This window comes from Ruditapes philippinarum, unplaced genomic scaffold (genome assembly GCF_026571515.1).
Source record: "Ruditapes philippinarum isolate M1 unplaced genomic scaffold, ASM2657151v2 ctg1262_1_1_1_1, whole genome shotgun sequence".
In the NCBI taxonomy this organism is placed as follows: Eukaryota; Metazoa; Mollusca; class Bivalvia; order Venerida; family Veneridae; genus Ruditapes; species Ruditapes philippinarum.
The window spans coordinates 253,795-277,653 of NW_026853407.1; the positions used below are offsets into that span (position 1 = coordinate 253,795).

General features: G+C 31.7%; 1 pseudogene; it reads left to right on the forward strand.

Annotated features, from left to right (window-relative positions):
• The first annotated feature begins 3,178 nt into the window (after positions 1–3,178).
• The window catches only part of LOC132736791 (uncharacterized), a 33,841-nt pseudogene continuing 13,160 nt past the window's right edge, over positions 3,179–23,859 (forward strand).

Sequence of the window (23,859 nt, forward strand, 5' to 3'; positions counted from 1 at the left end):
AGGATCTCAATAAGATACAAATCTGGGAAAGGTATTGGGACATGGAGTTCAACCCTTCAAAATGTCAAGGCCTTCACATCACTAAAAACAACAAGTACTTCCTCCATGGCCAAGTGTCACGGGTCGATTTATTTGTTACGTTAATTGTTCATTTTCCCGTGCACTGTTCGTCATTTAGTCGCGGGAAATGTATTCTTAATGTCCGCGCATGCGTTGATTATCGTTTGTATCCGTGGAGTCTGTTATCGTCTGCTATTGTATCGGATGGTTCCGTAACGTACGCTTATTAGCAGAAATTCACGGAAACGGCCGGAACAATTCAACTATGTCTGTATCTCGTGTAATTTTGTGCACTGTTTTTGTATGTCCAATCGTGTTGTACGTTGTATGAAAGAGAATTGAGAGAAAGTTTTACATTGGTTTTTAACATTTCCTCTCTTCCAAATTCCCGCTAACTTTCCTTCTCTAGGTCACTTTCTCTTTATTCTTTTACGAGTATAGATATACCAAGTTAGCCTGGGTTCCAGTCTCCCGATTTTTTATGTTCTTCTGTTCGGCAAATCGACATCTGATATTATTAAAACACGATCGAGTATGAAATAGCGCGTATGTTATGAATAAGCAAAAAATATCAACGTCTGAATCCCAGGCTTATACCAGGTATATATATTAACGATAATATACGTACCTGCTTATACCAAGTCTACTTAATATATAAATTCTATTTGTTTATCTAATATAATTTTTGGAAATATCTTATTATAAGTTATTTACTTTTTGTATTGAGACGCCGTGGTAAGATTATTTTCATTTTATTCATTTACTTGAATTCTTATATATCTGCATCGCTCAATAGTTGCATTGTTGAAGTGTTGTATTTTATGTATGTTTTAATTAACTTTTATTATAATCATGTATTTATGTTTTTAGGCTTTTTTTCTTCGTATTTATTCCATTAAATTGAAGAACCTACGCCAGGAGTTGTAGTTATAATTCTACCCTGTGAAACAAGCTTGAACAGCAGTTCAAAAATCAAAATACCTTGGCGTTGACCTGTCCGCCAGACTTTAAAATACAATTTACACACAATATCCAGAATAACAAACAACAAATGCAAAACAAAACCCTAGGATACGGAATGTTAAAATACCAAAACATTGAGAAAAGTAAATTTTAAAACAACTAGGCTTTATAAATCCCTAGGTAAGACCCCAGCTAGAATATTGCATTCAACTGTTTGGAAGGCCCTCACACACAGTCAAAACATCCCAAATAATAGAAATGGTCCAAAGACGAGCGGATTACCGCTTGGGTTTGAAAACAACCAATTAATCCAAGTAACAAGCCATGCCAGAAAGATTATTGCCTGGCGTTCTCTCGAGTATCGCATATTAGACTTTCGGCTTAAAATTTAAGTAGCCACTACCGTCATTAAAACTCAATCTAGGCTTACTAGACATATGCACCCGCTCTCTTAGAAAAGTTCTCGTTGTAGTCTTGGTGGGGGGTTGGGGTCGGAGTGAAATGTCTATAGAATTATCATCAATTACTTTTTATTCCTTTTTGCAATATAGCTATAATTGTAGTACTTCCTGTTAAAATAATTCGTATAATTATAATACAATGAAGTTACCGGTTATGATATTAGTTCTTTAGATAAAATACAAACAGAAAATGTATGTGAAAACTTAGAATGAACAGAAAAAAGCAGTAATAAATCATAAATTTGTCACATTACATGTCTTAATACTTTTGATTTCGCCATGTAAATGAATATCTAAAGGAGCAAGAACAGGGCTGGGAATCAAAACTGCGTCGTATCCTACAAAATGTAAACAAACGCCGCCATCTTGGAACGAAAAACGTATGTTTTTGTTTATAACATTTTTTGTTGGAAATGACTGAAAACCAGATATATGTATTAACACGCTACACTATTTTCCGCTTCGTTCGGTATATGTTGTTTAGACAACTATTTTGTAAAACAAAAGTTATAGCGAACTTGCAACTCGAAGCGGAGCAGAATTTTTATGAAATTGTGTGGATACGACGCAGTTCATATTGCTTTATCTATCGTTTCTCCTTCAAATAAATTACATATATCTGGTTTTCAGTCATTTCCAACAAAAAGAGTTATAAACAAAAACATACATTTTTCGTTCCAAGATGGCGGCGTTTGTTTACATTTTGTAGGATACGACGCAGTTTTGATTCCCAGCCCTGAAGAATTTACAAACCTTATAAAGTAGTTTATACAAAAGAAAAAAAATCAACTAGTATAATAACATAACAGAAACTGGTTTCATAAACTGAACACTTTGGAAACTGTTGATATAATTTTAATTTTGTAAGAAGAAGCTAGCGGATGATATGAGGTTGGACACTTTAAGGTCCTATAAAGTGTGCCAACAGACCATGTTTAATACGCCCTGCCTCATATGAACCAACTTCACAAAAAAACTAATGCCATTTAAAACAAATAAATGCATGTCTGTTTTCGTAGCAATCCCCATATGAGAATATTCTTTAGAATATGGACGATACTTGCCCACAAACTTAACAAATACAGTCATATAAGGTAAACTCAATTTATCTGATGCATATATAATGGTCTCATTGACTTCCCGTGCATCAAAGTAGTAAACATCACAAAAATGGACTTGTATATATAAATGTATGTAAGTATCATTCAGTGAATTACTATGTATGCGTCACCTTTTGGCAGATGATAGCATTTAAGGACATGAATGGTGACATGTCCGGGGTCCGTAATTATATTTTATATAAACAAAAATGAATATTACTATATTTGGGTATATTTGGGCAACATTTGGGTGTATTTAGGTATTTCATAGAGAAATTTTTCATTTCGTGAAAAGCTTCATTTCTGGTATTATTTATATTTGTAAACCGGTTAAAAGTAAATCCAAAATTTCCAGCAAAATAAAAGATTTATAAATTACTATTTAATTTATTTTCATTCTTATTTTATAAAAATGTGATCATTTCATATATATTCACTGTTAAATATGATTATTTATTCAGCTATTAATGTTCTTTTTTCATACGCACGCTGTTAGGATGTGAACCCTGCTCCATAGCAAATTATAGATCCCTGCTCCGTAGCAAATTAGTGTTGTTGTAGGATTAAATATCCTGGGGTAAATCGGGAATGCACCGTCTTTCACTAAAAGGGAGATCACTGCGTGAAAATTTGCATAGTAAACAAAACTTAATTATAATGAGATTTTGCAGTTCATACGATGTTTCCATGGAAAGTCTAAGGTAAAACATTATTCAGATTATTCAGATGAAATGCGAATAACTGATATGAGAGAATTGGAATGAAAAGTAAGCGTGAGAACAAAGTGTTTTTCAACTTGCATATTTTTTTATATAATTAGCAGTGTCATAGTTACTGGATAATCCTTCACACATTTGGACTTCAAAGTCTGTTTGGAACAGAAAAAAACACATTTACTTTGAAGATGTGTTGGAAAACAAAAGAAGTATTTTTGTTTCTTTTTTTTTTAAATTGGAAAAACAATTTATTTTGAACAGCTCTGGCTTCCCCCGTGGCTTCCATAACTTTAAATTTTAAGCCTCTTTTTTAACAGTGTTAAAGTTTTTCATTTGTGGCATTAAAGTTTCAGGTCAGACCCATTATGAAATCTAACCAGAATAAGACATATTGATAAAATCCTATTTTAATATGCCCCTTACCTAATTAATTCTTGTGCATTATCCTATAAAAATATCATTTCAACATCGTTAAAATATTAATACTGTCAGATTGCGTATTATACTGCTTGTCACTGTCCAGAATTGTTCACTAAATAGGGGAGAAGATGTGTAAGCGGCCGGATAGCTCAGTCGGTAGAGCCTCAGAACAGTATTCATCATCATCTCAAGTAATTGCATCACTTCGCAAGGAGTATACTCACACTTCCTAGGGTCCCGGGTTCGAATCCCGGTCAGGCTGCACATTTTTCTCACCCTATTACATAAAACATCACTACACCGATTGACAGTTTCTGAACTAGCAGATGACAGGCTATTCTAAATTCTAATCAGTAGAATTGCATGTAAAGATAACCTGAGTTGCATATCGCCCTTTATAAAACATATGTAAAATGGTCTGACATGTGGTAGGTTAAACTGTAAATTGTGTCAACAATATGTTATCAACAATATATACTGAAACGAAGCTATAAAGATCACAAGCTTTTCATTGGTGTATCAGACATTAAATCGTCCCAAAGTAGTGGTTTAAATACGGCTAAATTTGCATTGTTTTAGCATTAGAGATATAGGTACACGGAGATAAGGGAAACAACTTGTACTTTTTCACTCAATATGCCATGGTTGTTTAAGTAGTTCATATAGAGACTGTCAATGGGTGTATTAAACTGGCTAATGTCAACCATTACATTACAGGGTTATGTGAGACCTCGTATGACTTATTTGCAAGAAGTTCAGGCATTGTACTATATAACTATATAAAACATCTTTTTGAACATCTGTGTTCACATGACATGATTTCAATACAATAATATTGCAAGATTTCATTTCTATTTACTTCTTTTATTCTTCAGAGAATATACCGGTCAGTGAAAAAAGAAGTAATTTGTAAAAAGAAATTAAAAGCACGTATATAGTCGTCCATGCATATTTAAAATAAAATGTATTAGAATGATTAATTAGGCAAACCCATAAAGTTCAATCTCGTTATGAATCACATAGTCAGGTGATCAAATGTTTTTGCAATATGGCAGCAAAATGGTGAATATTTTCACCTGTTTTGTTAGAAATACCCTTAATGGTGGAAACTAAAGTATCCATTTAATCAACCATAACACAGTTGTATGAATAACAAATTGAAAATTAGTCAATTAGATATTTAATAAAATATCCGATTAAAGAATATAACATTCTGTATTAATATAAGTTATTGTTTTGTATACAAATACATGTAATGTTTAAACAGTCATGTGCATGTATATTATTAGTTATAAAGATTGTTGACAGGTTATATGGCCCTATATAAATGGCTGTTTGTAAATATAACTTAAGCTGTTAGGTGAGGGTTATATTGCAAACAGCCGTTTATATACGGCCATATATCCTGTCAACAATCTTTATAACGAATTTATAATACAGCACGCATCATTTTTTAGAGAAAAGGTAAGATTTCTTCATGAATCAACAGTAGCCGTGTATATGAAAGTATATGAATGTCACGTTTATCCAATGAAAAGCGACGTTACAAACGTGTAGTATTATAAAAGTGCATATACATGTATACGAAAGGCCTAATTTTTAGGAACCCTTCAGTTAAAATATGTATATGTATCAGATCATCATGTGAAGATAGAACTTAAATTATAAGGCAATGCATAATGTGCTCACATAATGTCAGAAAATTTCTGTAGATCTGATATATAATTATATTAATTATAATATAGGTAAAAAAATTGTTGTAAATAGAGCTGTCATCGATAGAGACAATATTGATGTATTGTTGATATTTTTCTGTATGATGTATAATCATTTGAAAAAATCAAAATAAGAGGTACATTTTGTATTTATTGATATATTGTGTAATGTTGATATTTATCATCCGAAATTGATGTATCTTCATTCTTCAATATGCTTTTCACTGAATCAATGACAGCTGAACTGTAAAATGGTTTCAAATATACATATATATAGGAGACTTGAAGTTGAATTAGGCTTTGATATATACACAGACATTATTTTTGTCAGATTAAATGTACCGGTAATCCACTGAGATTTTTCAACATGATGGGGCTGGGAACATCGTTTTAAGATGATTTGTGTATCATTTGTTGTAGGTCTGAAATTTTCTGTGTGTTTAATTGTTAACTTTTAACCAGGGTAGCAGTACACTAAATGCATGTGAATAAGATATCAGAGGTCTTTTATCTTTAATGTAATATCAAAATTTGCTAATACTAGTTATCACATACCTCTGCCTCTTTTGTGGCTCCTTAAAAATGGTATTGCAAGGCCGTGCATATATTTTGATGTGACGTCATTTTCGTTAAACAAATATAGTGTATGTTAGCATTACACTATAAGGTGTGTCAATTAAAAAGTGATTATTTTTCACTTTAAACAGTCATCATTTTGGGTATGTCACAGATAAATAGAATATTATTATTCATGTAGGTTCATAACTTAATTTATTGAACTTGCATAATATAATTTTAATCAACACGTTGAATAAATCAGTATTGAACTTACACTCATTCAATATCCTCTGTTTAATGAATCTACACATCTATAATACACAAAAATTTTGTGAATATAGGAATAGTTGCCTTGGTACTTGTAAAATATTAGATCATGGTAAGTCAGTGTACCAACCTTGACTATCCTATGTTTACAAGGTCATCCACTTACACTAATGACAAGGGCAGTAGGACAGTTTAAAGGAGACGTTAAAAGCCTATTTGACTGAATAATAGATGAGATTGGGAGGGGATTATCAGAGATTGGTGACGTCCCCTGCTATCCTCCAGACTTTCCATGTACAGACTTTGTATCTCTATATAGTAATTACTTACTATTTACAACACAAGGCATTTCTTAAAATGACCTTCCCCTGAATCTGTCAAGTGTCTAGTTTTGGTTTAGTATAGTACACAGAGTACAGCTAAGTTATTGCAGAAATTACCAGTATGCCTAATTTGTTTAAGCACTGGACTTCAGCTTATGACTTATGTATGAAAATCTTTAAATAAACACCCTGTCCATGCTAAATTGCCCTTGTGCCCTGTCTTTGGCGTTGTGCTGGGCTCCTTGCTGGTAGTCCTCACAGTGTTGCTGGGTCGTGTAGGGGGATGCCTTCATTGAATGCAACCCTTCCTTGTTGATCTTGTTTTCTCATATTTTCAATTCATTACTAAGAATTTTGGAAGTCTTGACATTAAAAAATTTTGCTCTTGCGCAAATACTACTTTGTGTAATCGTACTCTTCAATCCAAAATTGGATGTTTAGCAAAAAGATAACAGCTTTAGTATGGTCTCTTATTTCTTTGCTTTACATGGTATGGTTATTAATCGCAGACGCATTTCATAATGTAAATTATATACGTACAATAATACATGTATATGAATGGTTAATTGAAAAATGTTCTTTTCATGTTGATTTTCCCCATATGCATTACACTGTTCTAAGTTAATAATTCATTGATGTGGGTTTGATATAAATGTGCAAGTTCTTGAATTTCTATGCGCAGTTATTTGATGAACAAATTGTCTATATAAATAGTAATTAGTTATTTTCAGCTTCTCCTTATCACAGTAATAATACCTTTTAATGTTAAAAATCAATGGGTGTAGTGACTTCATAAACATCACCTCAGACTGTATAGATTTGCCAAATCTTGGAGTCTAACTACTATAAGCCAGATGTCTATATAAGAAATAATTGTCAACTGGTTCCTACTCAAATAGAATACTAACTGAGAATCAATGGTCAACTTACAGTCTAAGTGGATTTCATGCAGCATCACTGAGAATTTAATAGGAATTCAAATAAGTTGATTGATTGATTGATTGGTTGATTTGATCTCAGTTTAAAACAGCGTCTTACAAAAATTTATATGTGGCAGACACGTCAGAGCTCTCGATTTCCCTGGTTTTATTTCAGTTTACTCTGCTAGTCAAAAAATGTTATTTCCTCCTAATGGCAAGCAAATTTTCCCTTCCATTGTATACATTGATTATACAGGGGTCACAGGTCAATTAGTAGTTAATTAAACTGTCTGTATGCTGAATGTCATTTAAGTTAAACCTGTATTTAATAAAGCTTCTAGACAGAAACTGTTTCTTGTAAATTTTTTACCACAAGCACAGTTGTCTGACTTTAGCACAGTGATGGCTTTACTCCTGATAATCTTTTATAGGAGTTAACCCATTTTTGCCTATGACGACAATGTAATTGTATGCTTGTCCATCAAAAATTTCCTTCAATTTCCCTTAGAAATGAATATGAAGGGAAAATTCCCCTTTCTACAGGTAAAGGTCCTCCCCCCCCCAACTGAGAGACAGCCCTGCATGTTCAATTACATGTACAAATATCATTACTATAAAATTCAAACATGATAAATTTCATTATCTTTATTCATAAAAAACATTTCAGTTAAAATGTTCTTGGAAAATAAAATTTAATGTAATATTAAAATTTAGAGTAGTTGCATTTAAGATGCTTTGATTTTTCGTGTTTTTTTCTTCTTTTAATCTATATTAACTGCAACCTCTGTTGTTTGATTATTCTTTAATACAAAGAATCGCTCCATCATTGTGCAGTCTGTTGTGTGTCAATAAAATGATTGTCTCACAAAACTCAGCTGTTACCTACACTGTAGTACAATATTTGATGCAAGTTATACAATTATATATATCTTGATGTAACATCTGGTTCCAGTTTGTAACAATATTTGTTAAAAGTCTTAATAAACATTCAAGTATAAAATTATTGTATTAACTCACATTTGAGCCGCGTCACGACAAAACCAACATAATGGGTTTGCGACCAGCATGGATCCAGACCAGGATCCATGCTGTTTGCTATCAGTTTCAATACTTGTTTGTAAGCGAACAGCATGGATCCTGATCAGACTGCATGGATGCGCAGGCTGGTCTTGATCCATGCTGGTAGCAAACCCATGATGTTGGTTTTGTCATGACGCGGCTCATTTATATTGTGGATGAGCAGATTTATAGTTGTCTTCTTAGATAATAACGCACATGGCAACTTTTGTTAATGTTGAGAAAATCTAATTTATACCTAAGGCAATATGAGTCACCATGTCTTTTTAGCTCATCTGTTATGGAGAAAAAAGCTGAGCTATTATGCCGCTGCATCTTCATTGGCATCATGCAAAAACTTTATTAAGTAGTCCATTTTTAAAATATTTTAAAAGTTATCAACATGAAATTTGGAATACTATTTTGACATGAAACAGTCATTATTAAACAAGGGGCATAATTTTTAACAGTCATTATTAAACAAGGGGCATAATTTTTAAAGCAAATTGTTTTTGAGTTATTCCCCTTTTAAACTTAGAATGTTTTTCTTAACAGATGAGCGTGAACACTGCATGCGGTCACTCTTGTTAAAATATTCAAATTATTTGTTTATCATAAGTTTGTTAAATTCTTGACTCTTTGCAATTTCTTTCTTTAAACATTTTAATAAATTGCAGTATTCTGAAGTCACTATTTTAATTTTGATAATTTCCCCTAAAAATGATGTCATTGAATCGATTTGTCCTGATTGAAAGATTGACAAGTCATTTAAGATATTTAGCATGTTATTTTGAAGGGCTGATTATTTTTATGATTATTAACCCCAAGTCATGAAAAATATTACAATGCTTCACTTTTACAAGAAGGCCATCCCTAAAAAAATGTTTGTTTGCAGTAACCCGACCCAGAATTTTGAAGGTGGGTAGGTAGGTCGATTTTTTTTTTTTTTTTAGTGAACTGTACTCCCAAATAAACATAGAATTTCAAAATTGCTTTGATAGTCTGGTAACAATTAATAAATTGATAACTGAATTCTAATTTAATAAGACCTACATTTTATTTCTTCTATTAACCTTTAAAAGAATGAAAACAAAGCACAAGGCATAATTTTCTGATTAAAAAAAATAATTTTTTATCCAGACCATGAAAAAAAAATTTGAGTAGGGGCAAATTTTGTGAGTCGGTCGCGTTACTGCAAACAAACATTTTTTTTTGGATGGCCGAATGTTGCAGGGCCCAGTAGGTGGGGGAGTATAAAATTGAATTATGGCTAATGGAGGAAAATTGAAAAAAGAAAGAAGGGAAACATGTATTTAAAATTGTGGTACAACATGTACCATTATCGTTTTAAACTTTTAATTAAAAAAATCCCTTTCTTTCAGTTACATAAATCTAAAATAAAAAGAAATTTTTTTATTTTGTTTAACTGGTGCAGTGAAATTATTTTAAAAAATAGGGAAAAGATGTAATATGTTTTAGCAGGGGGAAGTGGGGCAAAATTTTAGCCACATTGAATAAGCACTAATTGAAAGCACTGAATAAATTATTTAAAGAAAAAAGTCTACAAAATTAAAGATCAATGAAAATTAATACTGATACTTCTTCTCGGTGTCATGCCAGTAAATTACTTTTAATTATTTTCCTAGAAGAAAGCTGCATTTGATTTAAAAGCATTTTAAACTTCTGATTTCACCTGCGTTCAGAATTGAAAATTACAAGTACTATTCTGTGGGATAAACAGATGTGCAGAATTAGAAGTGAGTAATGGATTTTTCTACTTGAGTCAATTTGTTACAGAATGGATAATTAACTTGAGGTAATAACTTAACTAACAAGCTATTATATAGGAAGTGAGCAATAAAAACAGTCAGGAAGTTAAAGAAAGTATCTACTAGCATTGAAGCTAAAATAATTGGTTGATGTTAAGGTTACATAATGTGGACAGTGTAGCTTGCTTTTTAAACACTTCTGTCCATGAATAGGTTCAAAGGAACCATTGAGCTTGCAACATTTTCAATTTTTCTTTTTTTGAACAATTTTTAGTGCTTTCGTTTTTCTTCATTTAGAGACTGTTTGATGGTTTCACAATGAAAGGGAATCATAGGCTGAGTGGTTACGGTCACTAACTTTGAATCAGTTACCAATAATTTCTTTGTGTTCAAATCCCACTAGGTCGTAAATATATTCTTTTATGTTAGAAAGCTATATCTAATGGGATGTTGAAGGCTATTATAACTCAATGTTATAATTTATGTGAGATGCTCTATTTATATATTTTTGATACAATGGTAATTCAATTAAGTAATAATATTTCTCTTTAGCATCCTGAAACATAAATTTTGTTTGCATAATTTTTCACTGTGTTATTATAATGCAACCTTAATTTACATGCTTGAACCAGCCTTTAATTGTTGCAACCAGTATATATAGAGCCAGGCCAACCTACATGTTTTAAAAGTTTGATATGGCATCTACAGGAAACTGTTGCCTTGAGACTTTAACCATTCGACTTTCATCCTGATACCCCCAAAATTGATAATGGACAATTCTAAAAATAGAAGCTGGACAAGTCCATTCAGAAAATTATGCTGAAAATAGAGTTTTTAACAACGGATTCTAGTGTCAACAGCTATGTTAATAAACCAGATACAACAGGAATATTCTGTTATCATGCAAATATTATATTGTTATTATAAATATAGAAGCATCGTTAACTGTTTGAGCTTTCAGATGGAGCATCCCATCTGAGTATATTCCCACACATCTCGCGTTAAAAAGTCCCCAAAGCTGTTGTCAGTGATCATTATTTAACCTAAATTTGTGCTGTGCAGGCGTTTTCCAAAGCTCAGATGTGCTCTTTTTTAGTTCCCTAGGAAGCATTTTGATAATTGAATTGGATCAATGAACCATAATGGATATTTGCTATTTAGGGGAAAAATAGTACGCTCTATTTATTTCATATGTATTTGACAACATTGATCAGGGACGTTGATCTGGCATCATAATGTCTGATTATTGATTTTGTCTCAGAAAATTGGATGCACGGCTGATTGAAAAAGTTACTGTATTTTTTTTTTTTCATGTACTGGCATTTTTATGTAGCAGAATGAATTGAGAGTTGTTACAGTTGAGTTGTATTGTCTGTGTTGGAATATAGGATTTTTCTGTGAGTATTCAACTATTGGGTTATTTATAAATCTGAGGAGGTTGTTTTGACTGCTATGTTGCAAAAAGAAAGTATTGTTGTTATACTATAATTGTTACTGTTGTTGTTTTGGGATGATTTTTTTTAATTATTTTTTTTTAAATGAATAATTATTATGTTTAACTTAATGGAAAATGTGTTGATTTTTTTCATTATTTTCATTTATTTTCATTTATTATCCCAGCAGCCTTGGTGTCTGCTATTAATATAAAGCTGATCATTGAAATTTAATTGATAATCTCATGCAGTGCCAATAAAACTATTTTAAAAAGATGTTTTTCCTTCCAGCAGCACAAATATTATTCAGAATGTAAGGATATATTACTATTTTGTTATGTTTAAAAGTGTTTGGCCTTAAATTATCAACTGTCCAGAATTCAGTTCATGTACATACATACGGTAATATAAATTAATAGGGTTATAATTTAATACAGTTTTATTCAATATTTTAACTTCTACGAGGGTTGTTCAAAAAGTAATAGGACTGCAGCTCTACTGTTCAAATTTTTTTATCTACGTACACGAGTTTACAAAAATCGAATATCGGAATTTGTCTTCTATATACAGTGAAAAAATCAATACAATATGTTTAAAAACAACAATTTTGTACAACTTACAAATGACAAGGGGTACGCGACCCGGCGCACGCTAATTGTTAAATAAATGACGTTCATGACGTTGCAAAATAAATTCAAAATGTAAACAGCGTCATTCTTTCTGAAATTATTCTCCGCAATGTTCTAGGTGCTTGAATCATGTAACTATAACCAGAACTCATATGTGGAGATGTAGCGAAAAAAAGCAATCACATTTTCATTTCTTTATTCGAAACATGCCCGGTGGCCGGCAACTTTCGGTTTGATCTCGTGATTTTGAGTATTCTGGAAGCTAAACGGGCATGTACATATAATGTAAATGACAAAGTGATTTATATTATTTATTTACACATGCCATCTTACATTCTTAAAACAATATGATTATGTACAGTAAATTAAAAATGCTTATTAATTGAAAAATATTCTCTTCTTCTGAGCACAGGCTATCATTTATTAAACGAAATCGAGAAAAATTGATACCAATAATTACCGCGTATCATTATCAAATTTATTCAATGATAACACACACACACATATATATCTAATAAAATAAAATAGTGTTTAAAACAAATTTCCCCTATTCAATAATTTTCTTAGAACTGAAACAGTATACCCGATGCAAACATCAAACATGCCGGACAGTTCGCGGACTGTATATCGCCGATACTTTTGTAGCGCTATTGCAATTAACGTCTCTAACGTCCGTCAATTTTCCGCTTTCTCCCTAGCCCTTTCGTGTCTGTGATCTCATATTCACCGTCTTTGAACTGCTTTCTCCAGCTGAAAACGAGTGTCCTAATTGCCTAATTATTGTTCTGTGAAAATTTAATCTTTTCATACGTAGCTGAAGGAGTAGGGCCTATCTGTTGGCAAAATTTAATGATCGTACACATTTTAAGTTTTTCAACGAACGTCATTTTTCTACATTTAACGCGATTATCACTGCTGTTCAAAACGTTATAGTTTAGCGATTTCTTGTCTGAATGACGTCAAATTTGGACAACATGACACTTTAATATGATGAAATGTGTTGGTGAAATATTAGGGGGAAAAGACAACATATTATGAATAAACTGAAAGTACAAAATAGCGTCAAAAAATTTTGATGCGCTGCGCCGGGTGCGTGTTACCATGGTTATTTAATATCACAGGGAACACGTGTTTAGCGCAATAATTCAATAAACTTATGCTGAAGTTGTAGAAAACAATTAACTATTGCCGTGGATATGAAAATATTTAAAATCTAATGGAATATGGAGACATAAGACTCTTAGTCCTATTACTTTTTGAACAACCCTCGTATTAATGTGATATTTTGACATTGATTGATTGGATTTTTTTGTGTCGCCTCTACGGAGTAGTGGCGACATATAGGGATCACTTCTCCGTCGTCCGTCTGTCCGTCCGTCTGTCCGTCCGTCACAAAACTTGTCCGGACAACTCCTCATAAACTACTGGTGCAATTTCATCCAAACTTTACAGGAATGATTAGTACCAAGTCTAGTTGTGCATATTGTCAGCATTTTCCGGTTCAATGATTTTTGTCAGAGTTATGGCCCTTTAATAATTTTTAGCTCGACTTTTCTATGAAAAGGGGAGCTATCCTACTCGCCCCGGCGTCGGCGTCGGCGTCACACCTTGGTTAAGTTTTTCGTACCACCCCACTTTATTTCAGAAGTATTACAAGTATGGCTTTGAAACTTACCATACTTGTTCACCATCATAACCTCCATCTACAGACAAGAGTACATAACTCTGTCAAGGGTTTTGACAGAATTATGGCCCTTTTTTGACTTAGAAAGTGTATTGAGCTTGGTTAAGTTTTTGTACCACCTCACTTTATTTCAAAACCATTGGAGGTATTGCTTTGAAACTGACCATACTTGTTTACCATCACGACCTTCATCAACAGACAAGAGGACATAACTCTGTCAAGGTTTTTGACAGAATTATGCCCCTTTTTGACTTAGAAAATACATTGAATATGGGTAAAATCCACTTATTGCCTTAACCCTTTGAGATATTGCTTTGAAACTTTTAATGCTATTTCACATCATTACCCCCATCTGTACGCAAGAGAAGGTAACTCTGTCAAGGATTTGTTTTAAAAATTAAGGCCTTTTATCGACTTAGAATCTTGGTTAAGTTTTTAGTACCAGTCCACTTTTTGACTGAACTGTTTGAGATATTAATTTGAAAGTTGGAATACTTGTTTACAATCATGATTCCCAAACATGTCCAGGAGAAGGTAATTCTGTCAAAGATTTTATTTGAATTATGGCCCTTAACTGTCAATGTTTTGTATTAAAGGCAAGCACTAAAAAACCAGTGACGTAAAAATACCTTATTCTCTCAAAGTGGGTTTAATACTATTAAATTTATTTAAGGCTCAACTCAGTTTTTTTTTCTTTCTTACCAGCCCTCTTTTGACTTAAACATTTCAAACTTTGCTGCAGTGTTCAAGGGTATCACACAATTCAGTAAAATAATTCTTCACTAAATATCTTAATGCTCATGGCCATTGTTCACTTTAAAAATACAGAGATTCTTGTATTGCCTTTTACTGCAAAAACTTTTTTTATTGGCAAGCAATAAAAAAGTCGAGCGCGCTGTCTTACGGACAGCTCTTGTTATTTTTAAAGTTTGTCCGGACTACTTCTCTTATACCACTGATGCAATTTCAATGAAACTTTACAGGATTGATCTGTAGCTCAAGTCCTTGCGCATATTGCACGGGTTTTCCGGTTGAATGATTTTGGCTGAGTTATGGCCCTTTGATAAAAAGGTGTTTTTTTCTGTGTGTTGCCAGATACACAAAAGCTTGTCCAGACTACTCCTCAAAAACTACTGGTGCAATTTTATTCAAACTTTACAATAATGATCAGTACCAAGTCTAGTTGTGCACTGTCCGTCTGTCTGTCTGTCACAAAACTTGTCCCAACATGAAATTGGCCATTATGAGGCGACATATGTGATTACTGATCGCTCTTGTTTAGAAAATAAATAGCAGAATGTTAATTTCAGGTATCATAATGTCAGAAAATAATTTTTTTTTGATTCTCAGGCTGCACCAGTCATTTGTAATCCCACAGTTTGCTTTGGTGTTTCAAGGTTGTTTTGGGCCGAATGAAGGAACATATATGATCAAAGTTTTGCCATTAAAAATGTGTGTCCTGACACTGCTGGGTTACAAGAAATGGCTCATTTGAAACAAAATGCAATAACATATTTAAACAGTCGTAATTCTATTCAAGATATATATATTCTATGTATTTGATGATTTACACATAATAAAGTAGAAAGGAATTGGACCGATAGCTGCAATAGCTCATGTTTGTAACAGTCCTCTCCTATAACAAAAAGCTATACATACATAAATTATAATAAATGGCTTAGAAATATTGAACCAGTCAAAACAATAATATAAGTTTTAACGTATAATATCAGAAGAATTTCAGCTGAGATTGTTTCTATTCATAGACCAATCAATACTGGTTTGATTATTTCTTGCACATTTTACATACACACTGATTGCTGTTCAAGACAGTAAAATTAAGCTAACTGATGCTGAAGCCATTTAGTGCTGACTGGAAATGTTTTACAGTACATATTAAATGATTTAGCAAAACTGTCAAGGGAAATTAGTGATATATATAAAGTAGATGTATTAAGTAATACATGATTGTATTGAATTTTTTAGCTTGAATATTCACAGTATATAGTCAATGTGGTATAGATCTGAACTCACTGTTGCATAAAATGTGAGTTATTGGTGAAATATTTGGTTACAAAATTTAGGTTTTTTAAAATGCAAGTAATTAGTTTATATATTAGTTTATTAAATTTTCAATAAAAAGAAGTTCAAATTTTTTATTCAGATGATTCAGCCTGACACTGCAGGCCAATAACTGAGACTAGGCACCAAAGGTATTCATTTGAAACTTCACACATGGCTTAAAGGCCCATTAGGCCTTTGAAATGATTTTGATTTGTGTTTCTCAAATGTTTTGATGATGATGATGAAGTCTGATATTGTTTGGTTTATACAGAATTTATGTTAGTTTGATTGTGTAGGAAGATATAAGCTATAATAGACACAATCTCGAATCTGTTCCTGGAACCAACCGGTACTGAGCAATGAGTGTATTCAAGTTTCTTGCTTAAGGAAACAACGTCCCTTGATTGGGTTTGAAAACATGTGGGTAGCATTCAGTATTTATTTAATGAGGGTGTATCCTCCTTTTCATACACAAAAAGCAGCTTTTGCTGTCAAGTATGGACGCCGGGCATGTCACAAGTCATGCCCATAAAAGTACAAAATCATGAAAAATTTTACCTCCATACAATTTCCATGGAGTATTAGCCAAAGATATAAAAATTCAAAAGTTTGTTTCTGAGGCATAATTTGACATCAGTTGAACATATGACATCATGATAATCATTGTAGGTACATGTAACTGTCAAAGACCCACAACTCTAGCTATGAAATTTTCACTTAATTATTTCTATTAGCCCAATTTTATATAAAAAAATAATTTATTCGATTTTCTAATTCAATATAAATGTAAAAGTGGTAAAGAATTAATTTTGAAAAGTAGGAAAGACATAGCTAGGTCAGTAAAAATATAAATGTGTGAGCATTATTGTAAAAAAGTCAGATACAGTCAAAACAATTTATTTTGTCTTTTTTTTTTTGAGCATGTTGTACATAATGGTTGATGGGATCAATTAAGTTCATTTTTGTCTCAAGTCGAGATTTGTCTGCAAATATAAAACAAGTGTTAAAGGCAAGTAACCAACCAAAGTCACTAATCTATCTTTTACTTCATGTATCAGTCAGAATATGTTGATTTCATTATGTCGGGATTTGCCAAGCATTTTTTCTGAGATGTGCCAAGTTTTTACATGCTTCTAAATAATGTAGTAGTTTACAATGTTTAGCTAACATTATGTTACATAGTGAGTGTTATAACAATCGTCTAATCTATATATATAAAGCCCAAGTTTTCTATTTTTTGAAATGAAATTCTGGAAACTCAGAATTTTCACTTACATTGGGCAGTAAAATTAGACAGTTGGGCAGTAAAATTAGACATTTTCTCCCATCATAATAGATGTATATTGTCAGAATTATTGTGTTTGTAAATTGATGTTAGAATTGTTTATTGTTTTCAGTCATGTATTTTTCCCTTGGAGGATATAATTTTTTTGCTGCAAAATAATGTTACCCCTACTGTGCTTTTTAAGTACATACAGTACTTTCATTTGTTCCTTATCTGAGTTCTTCACACACATTTATTGTCTGTTATCTATGAATAGGCGCCATGGTAGACACTTCATAGATTTCATAGCTCACCTGAGCATTGAGATTTTGTGATGGCTGTGTGCTTGCCTTTAATCAATCTGCCTTTAATCAATTGTTTGTGGTTACCGGCAATTTCTTTAAAAGACATATCCTTTTTTTAACCAAAAGTTATTTAAAACCAAAAGGTAGATTTTGATAAAACTTCACAGGAATGATCCTAATAAGTAATACTTGGCTTTCTACAAAAGTTAGATGTATATAGTTCCAGTATGATGCATGAGTAGGTCATAGGAGGTTATTTTTTATTCTAAGAAAGACTTTGAAATGAAATCTTTACAAGTGTTCCTATTCAGAAACTAAAATGTTTAGAGCTTAGATATTTGGCATTAAAAATTCAACTTCTGTGACCTTGTGATCCTCTAGAAAAGTTATATACTGCAAAAAAACTATTATTTGTCAGGAACTAATTTTCATGGTTTTTGTGGACCGGTCCATCCACGAATTTAAGATCCAACGAAATTTTATTTTGTCTCCCCTAAGCTTGTTTTGCACCACATTATTTACATTTTACCTTTTGGAAAAATAAACAGTATACAAATTTTTTAAAGAACACATGAAAATGACCTTTGTGACCATTAACCTCGAAATTTCTTGCCCTAGAAATTGAGTGAATTCACAGTACATTGTATTAAAACATAAAATGGTGTTAAATCTCAGAACTTAATAGAGTCTATAATGTATCCCAAGTGGATATTTTCAAGAATCAATTATTTGATCAACTTTGAACAAAATTATCACTTATCTCACAGAACTTGTGCATTTATAAAAAAGGTCTAGTTAAAATGCTGAAGAATTTCATTACAGTCTAGAAAGTCAAGGAAAATCTGTGCTGTTTCTATTTAGAAAATAGTCTGACTCTTTAATGTTTAAACAAGAGTTGAACCAGAATTCTATAATATAGATTTTGTTTAATACATTATATAGACAAAATTATTAATCAGATTATTTTGACCTTCTTGTTCTTTGATTGACGTGTCCCTATGAAATTATTCTATCTGGCTTCAAAGAGAAATTAACTGGCATCATGTCATGCAGTGTTCGCGTTTACTGAGTAAACATATCAATTTACTCGCTAAAATTGCCAGGGAGGAAAGAAAAAAAGGGCTGTTGAGTCCCTGGGACGAAACACTTTTTCCCCGATAATTGGTCAATTCTCTCTTAAGTTTTTTTGCTCTGCTTGAAAATGATTTTCTATTCACTTTAAATAAATTGTATTATAAGAACTTGACCTTCACCTCATTTTCATTTGTTCCTTTCTCATTAGCAATGCAGATTTATATCTCAAACGTAGACTAGGAGCAAGTGCTCGGCCTCGTTTTGGGCCAACCTATCAATGGTATCCGCGAACATCAACAGTCACAAATTTGATTGTATTTTGAAGTTATGCAAACATTGACATTTTTGTAATTGAGGACTCGTTCCATTTGAATTGGGACGTAACAGATCTATTAGCACTGAGTCCCAGGTACTCAGTAAAGTTAGGGAAAATCGCTAACACTGTCATGTATTGATGAATATTTTATGTCAATAACTCGTTTTACTAAAGTAATGGTAATTAATGCATTTAATGAAGCTTACATTTAGCATTTTTGCACAATAATTCTTTGTCCGCAATTGCTATAATTTCATTAACAGGGCTTTTTCAATCACAAGACTGGTATTTAAATGAGGCAAGCTTTCAGAGTTTAATATCCGAGAAAAATAATAGGGTACTTTTGCATAATGGGGAAGAAAAAAATTTATGTGATTAGGATGACTAGATTGAATTTTAAAGAAAAACTGTATAGTTATATATCTAAACATTTTCAGGTCAATTTGACTTAAGTCTTTCTTGTATAGTGCCTCTGATTTCTTTATTTTTTCAACGTAAATGACCCTAGATTATACTACATACAGGTACATGTAAGTCCTGCTGCTTTAGATGTAATATTGTATTTCCTTTATTTTGTTTTTCAACAGTCATATTAAGTGTGTCAACTGTCTTAATTCAAGTTCTATTCAGGGTTTTTTGAATGATCACTTTTTTGATGGCAGCTCATACATTATATATTAGACCACTAAATAAAAGTCAGACTCTTTTCTTTTGGGATGAAAAAAAAATGATAACCATTATTGGCAGGACATGGTGAACTTAAATCTTTTTTTAGACAATTTAACAGCAAGAGTACAAATTACCAGAAATACTTAATATCTATTTTCTTTCTATATACACAATTTAAGATCAAAATTACCAAATATAGAACAAAATCAGTCTAGACATTGAATCATACTGAGAATTTATAGACAGTTTCACTCTAATGTTCGGGTGATTTAACATACTGATTACTAGTATTATAAGTGACAAAGTATAAGACTGATTAATAGCTATTCATATGTTATCCAAAATTCTGCAAGTGTTGGGCTTTTAATACTAAGCTTAATTGTACTATAGCAAAAGTTGTGTCAAACAATCACACTGGCAAGTAATTTTAGGGTGAAAGTGCAATTTGAGGTTAAAGCACATATCTTCATTATGTCACCATTCCCAAATAGTTTTTCACTGGCAAAAGAAAATTTTGACACAAAGGTGAGAAATTTCTCAAGTCAACAACAGTATACTAATGTCCATGTCTTATCAAGGTTTTATCACACTTTAGTGCTTTGTTGACTGTTGCACAATGATTAATAAATTGAAATTGCCCAGTTTTATCAGGATTATAGTGGTAACTGTAGACTTTTTAGCCATAATATAACAGAAGCCATACAGATAATAATTTGTTGATTATTGAATTATGCAGAATGATCATGATGTGGAATTATAATTACATGATTGTAGTTGTATTGAAAATCTCTGTGTTTCCAGCTGTCAAAAGTACTAAAATTAAATGTTAAAATTTAAAGGAAAAATGTAAGTGAATATTTTATGTTTTTATTTGTTACTTTTTTGTAGATCATTGAATGTTAAGGGTCAAATACTTAAATCTCACTCCTACCATTTTCATATTGATAATTCTTAAAAACCATGCAAAGTTTAAATAAATTCAAAGACAAAAGAAAAAGAATTATTCTCCCTTTAATGATGTCTATATGAATAAAAATTGTTGCCCACTTCTTAATAATTGCACGCTTTTCATGAAGAGAAAACAAAAACTAGCTTTTAATGAAGAAAATTTAATATCTTAAAAATATTTATAGCTATAATTGTTCATATATCATGGATATTAATTTTGCTAGAATTAGATCTCATGTACTGCTTCAGAACTAGACAGATTTTATGAAGACTTAAATTGACAACTTTTCTATTATAAAACTAGAATTTAAAAAAATTTAAGGAAAGAGAATGATGTTTTTTTTTTTTTTTTTTTTAAAAGTAGAATTACTTTGAAGTCAGGTACATGTGTGCTTAAACGTAATATTGCTCGCTAGCAGTGTTGATGGAATAACATATTATTAATTACTGTTTAACTATTATTAAAGCTTGCTTTATGAACAAAAGATGTCATAATTATAAGCCATCTGCACTGGTCTGTACAGTCTGACAGAGCTCTAATTTAACTGTTGAGTATACTGGCTCAACTTTTTATATTATGATATTGAAATCCTTTAAACTAAATGGGTTGTTCCAATTTCAAAAGAAGGGCTTATCCATTACATAAATTCATCACTTTGTTCTTAGTTCACAAATTTTACCTGCCTATTAGCCTTTATCTGCTAAAAGCAAGAGAACCTTCACAATATATGCTATTGAAATTTACTTTTTGCTAAATAAGATAAAATTTTATTTTACTGTTGTATGTATTTGCAGTAAGGCCAGTTTCAAAATTTATCTTTGTTTCTCCTCCAGCTACCCATACCTGAGTGTTGGTAAAGTTAAAGGTTAGGCAGTGTTATTGACCATAATATCATACCTGATAGTTTGCATAATTTCAACATGAAAAAACATTCATGAAGGCAGATAATTTATAAAGACGGGATTGACTCATTGACATTCATTATAATGCTGATTCCATGTTGAGAAAAAAGCAGCAACTGTGGCTGAGTAGTTAAGCACTAGATGCCTCTCACTGCTGTAGGTTTAAATCTTGCTCAGGGGACTTTGGATTCTTTCATGACCGTGGAAGCTTTCCAGAGCTGCCTTACAGAATGTGGATGGTTCTACTGAGGTGCCTGCTAAATGTGCCTGAAATAATGCATTGAAGGGCACTTTTGGTCTTCCTCCACCACTAAAGCTGGAAAGTCGTCATATGGACCTATACTGTGTTGATGTGACATAAAATCCAAAAAAAAAAAAAAGTAAAACAAAAAATTATGTTCAGAAATTTTTTATTTCTTTTAATTCTTGATTGGCAAACAAATTTTTGGTAAGCAGTAATATTTGTAACGTATTAAACTGGAGGGGAAACAAACCATATCATAACTGAGGCCCAAAAATTTGCACAAAATTCCCCCTACATTATGATTGAAATTCCCCCTCCTATTCTATACAGGTACAAAATTATTATGTACTTTTTTCCCATAAAACTCTAAAACTCACATTTTTTCTAAATCAGAGATAGATTAAGAGAGCCCTGCAAGTTATATGACTTAATTGTAATTCAGAACATTAGTAAACATTTACATGTATATAATTGACAATATAATCATTAATAGTCAAATGAGCTGACAATGGCAAAAGTATTTCTTTATTCAGTCATCCATTATTTCTTAAGTCAACATCAAAGGTGAAATTTGAATAAGACTGATATATACAGCAAAATGGTTGTGAAAACGTTTGACTTCGGGGACTTTAAAAGATTTATCATGATTGATTTTAAAGATACAGTTTAGTTTAGTTTAGATTGTGCATTATACGTGTACATTAAAAGTGTAGGACTTATGTAACATGCCTTGTGTGTGGTATATATTATTCTATAAATTGATGCACTGCAGAATTTGGAAAGGGACAATTTAAGTTAAATAATATCATTTATATATTTGTGAGTATTTTTAAAATTAAAAATTATACTCTTAATTAATTTTGTAAATTTTTTTTAGTAAATATAAATATGTAGTTGTCATTTTTTGCCATGATCTATAAAATGACATTGTAATTAACTGATGGACCAAAATTGCTTAAATTGTAAAGATTTATTATAATGAGAATTTTTTTTACTGAGGCCGGGCAGATTGTGATTTTAGGGCTTAAAATGTTTTGAATATTCCGTTGAAAGAAATTAATAGTTAGCAATTAATATTTTAGATTTTACAAATTACTTCTTGTTTTCTTTAGTAATATAATTATCATAGACCTAATTGGTACATGTATTTCTGTATACTAGGCTAAATTACTAGATGCCAATATATTATAGCAAAAACAAGATTGTTTTGCAGTCTGTGGAAATCTACAATATTAATTAGTAATGTACATGTACAAAGTGTGTGTTTACTGCAAATATGCAAACAGTTTATTTGATGTGTGTAAAATATCAATTCATCAAGTTAATATTCAGTACTGATACAAAAGCTTTTTTTCCCAATAGTAAATGGAAAATCTGCAATTTTAATTACAGGTGGACGCGCAAACTGTACGTGTTTTATTGAACTGCAAAAATATGCAAACTGGTGATTTTTTGCAATTTCCCATATGTTTGTTGTTTTTTCTTGTTCATGCAAATTCAAGAAATGTGATTTAAGTTTTTGTGATGTGGTTCACGGACTCCTAACTTTGCTAATTTATTTTTAGCTACAATTATATTTGCATGGATACTGAGTAAGTTAACATAAGTAAAGGTAAATGTCAGTTTTTATGTCACTTTCACTTTAATATATATTCTCTAAAGTCACTGCAGGGATATTCATTATATACAGGTGGGATTTTAATTACATTTACACACTTGTATGTGTTACTAATTATTATACAGCTTATTTTAAGTAGGAATTTTGTACTAAACAAATTGGATCTACACTTCAAGTTTTCTTCATGTAATTTAGTCAAGGGGTCCTGACTTTTAACCTTCTGAATTTGGTAAATGGACTGTCCCAGCTTTGAATTTGAATTTGAACAGTCCATTGGAAGTTTAAGGGATTTTATTATGTACAAATACAAAAATTGAGCTACCAACAGTATATAATTGATAGTCAGAGAGCCTGAATGTAGGGCTGGCCCTGGCCTGGCT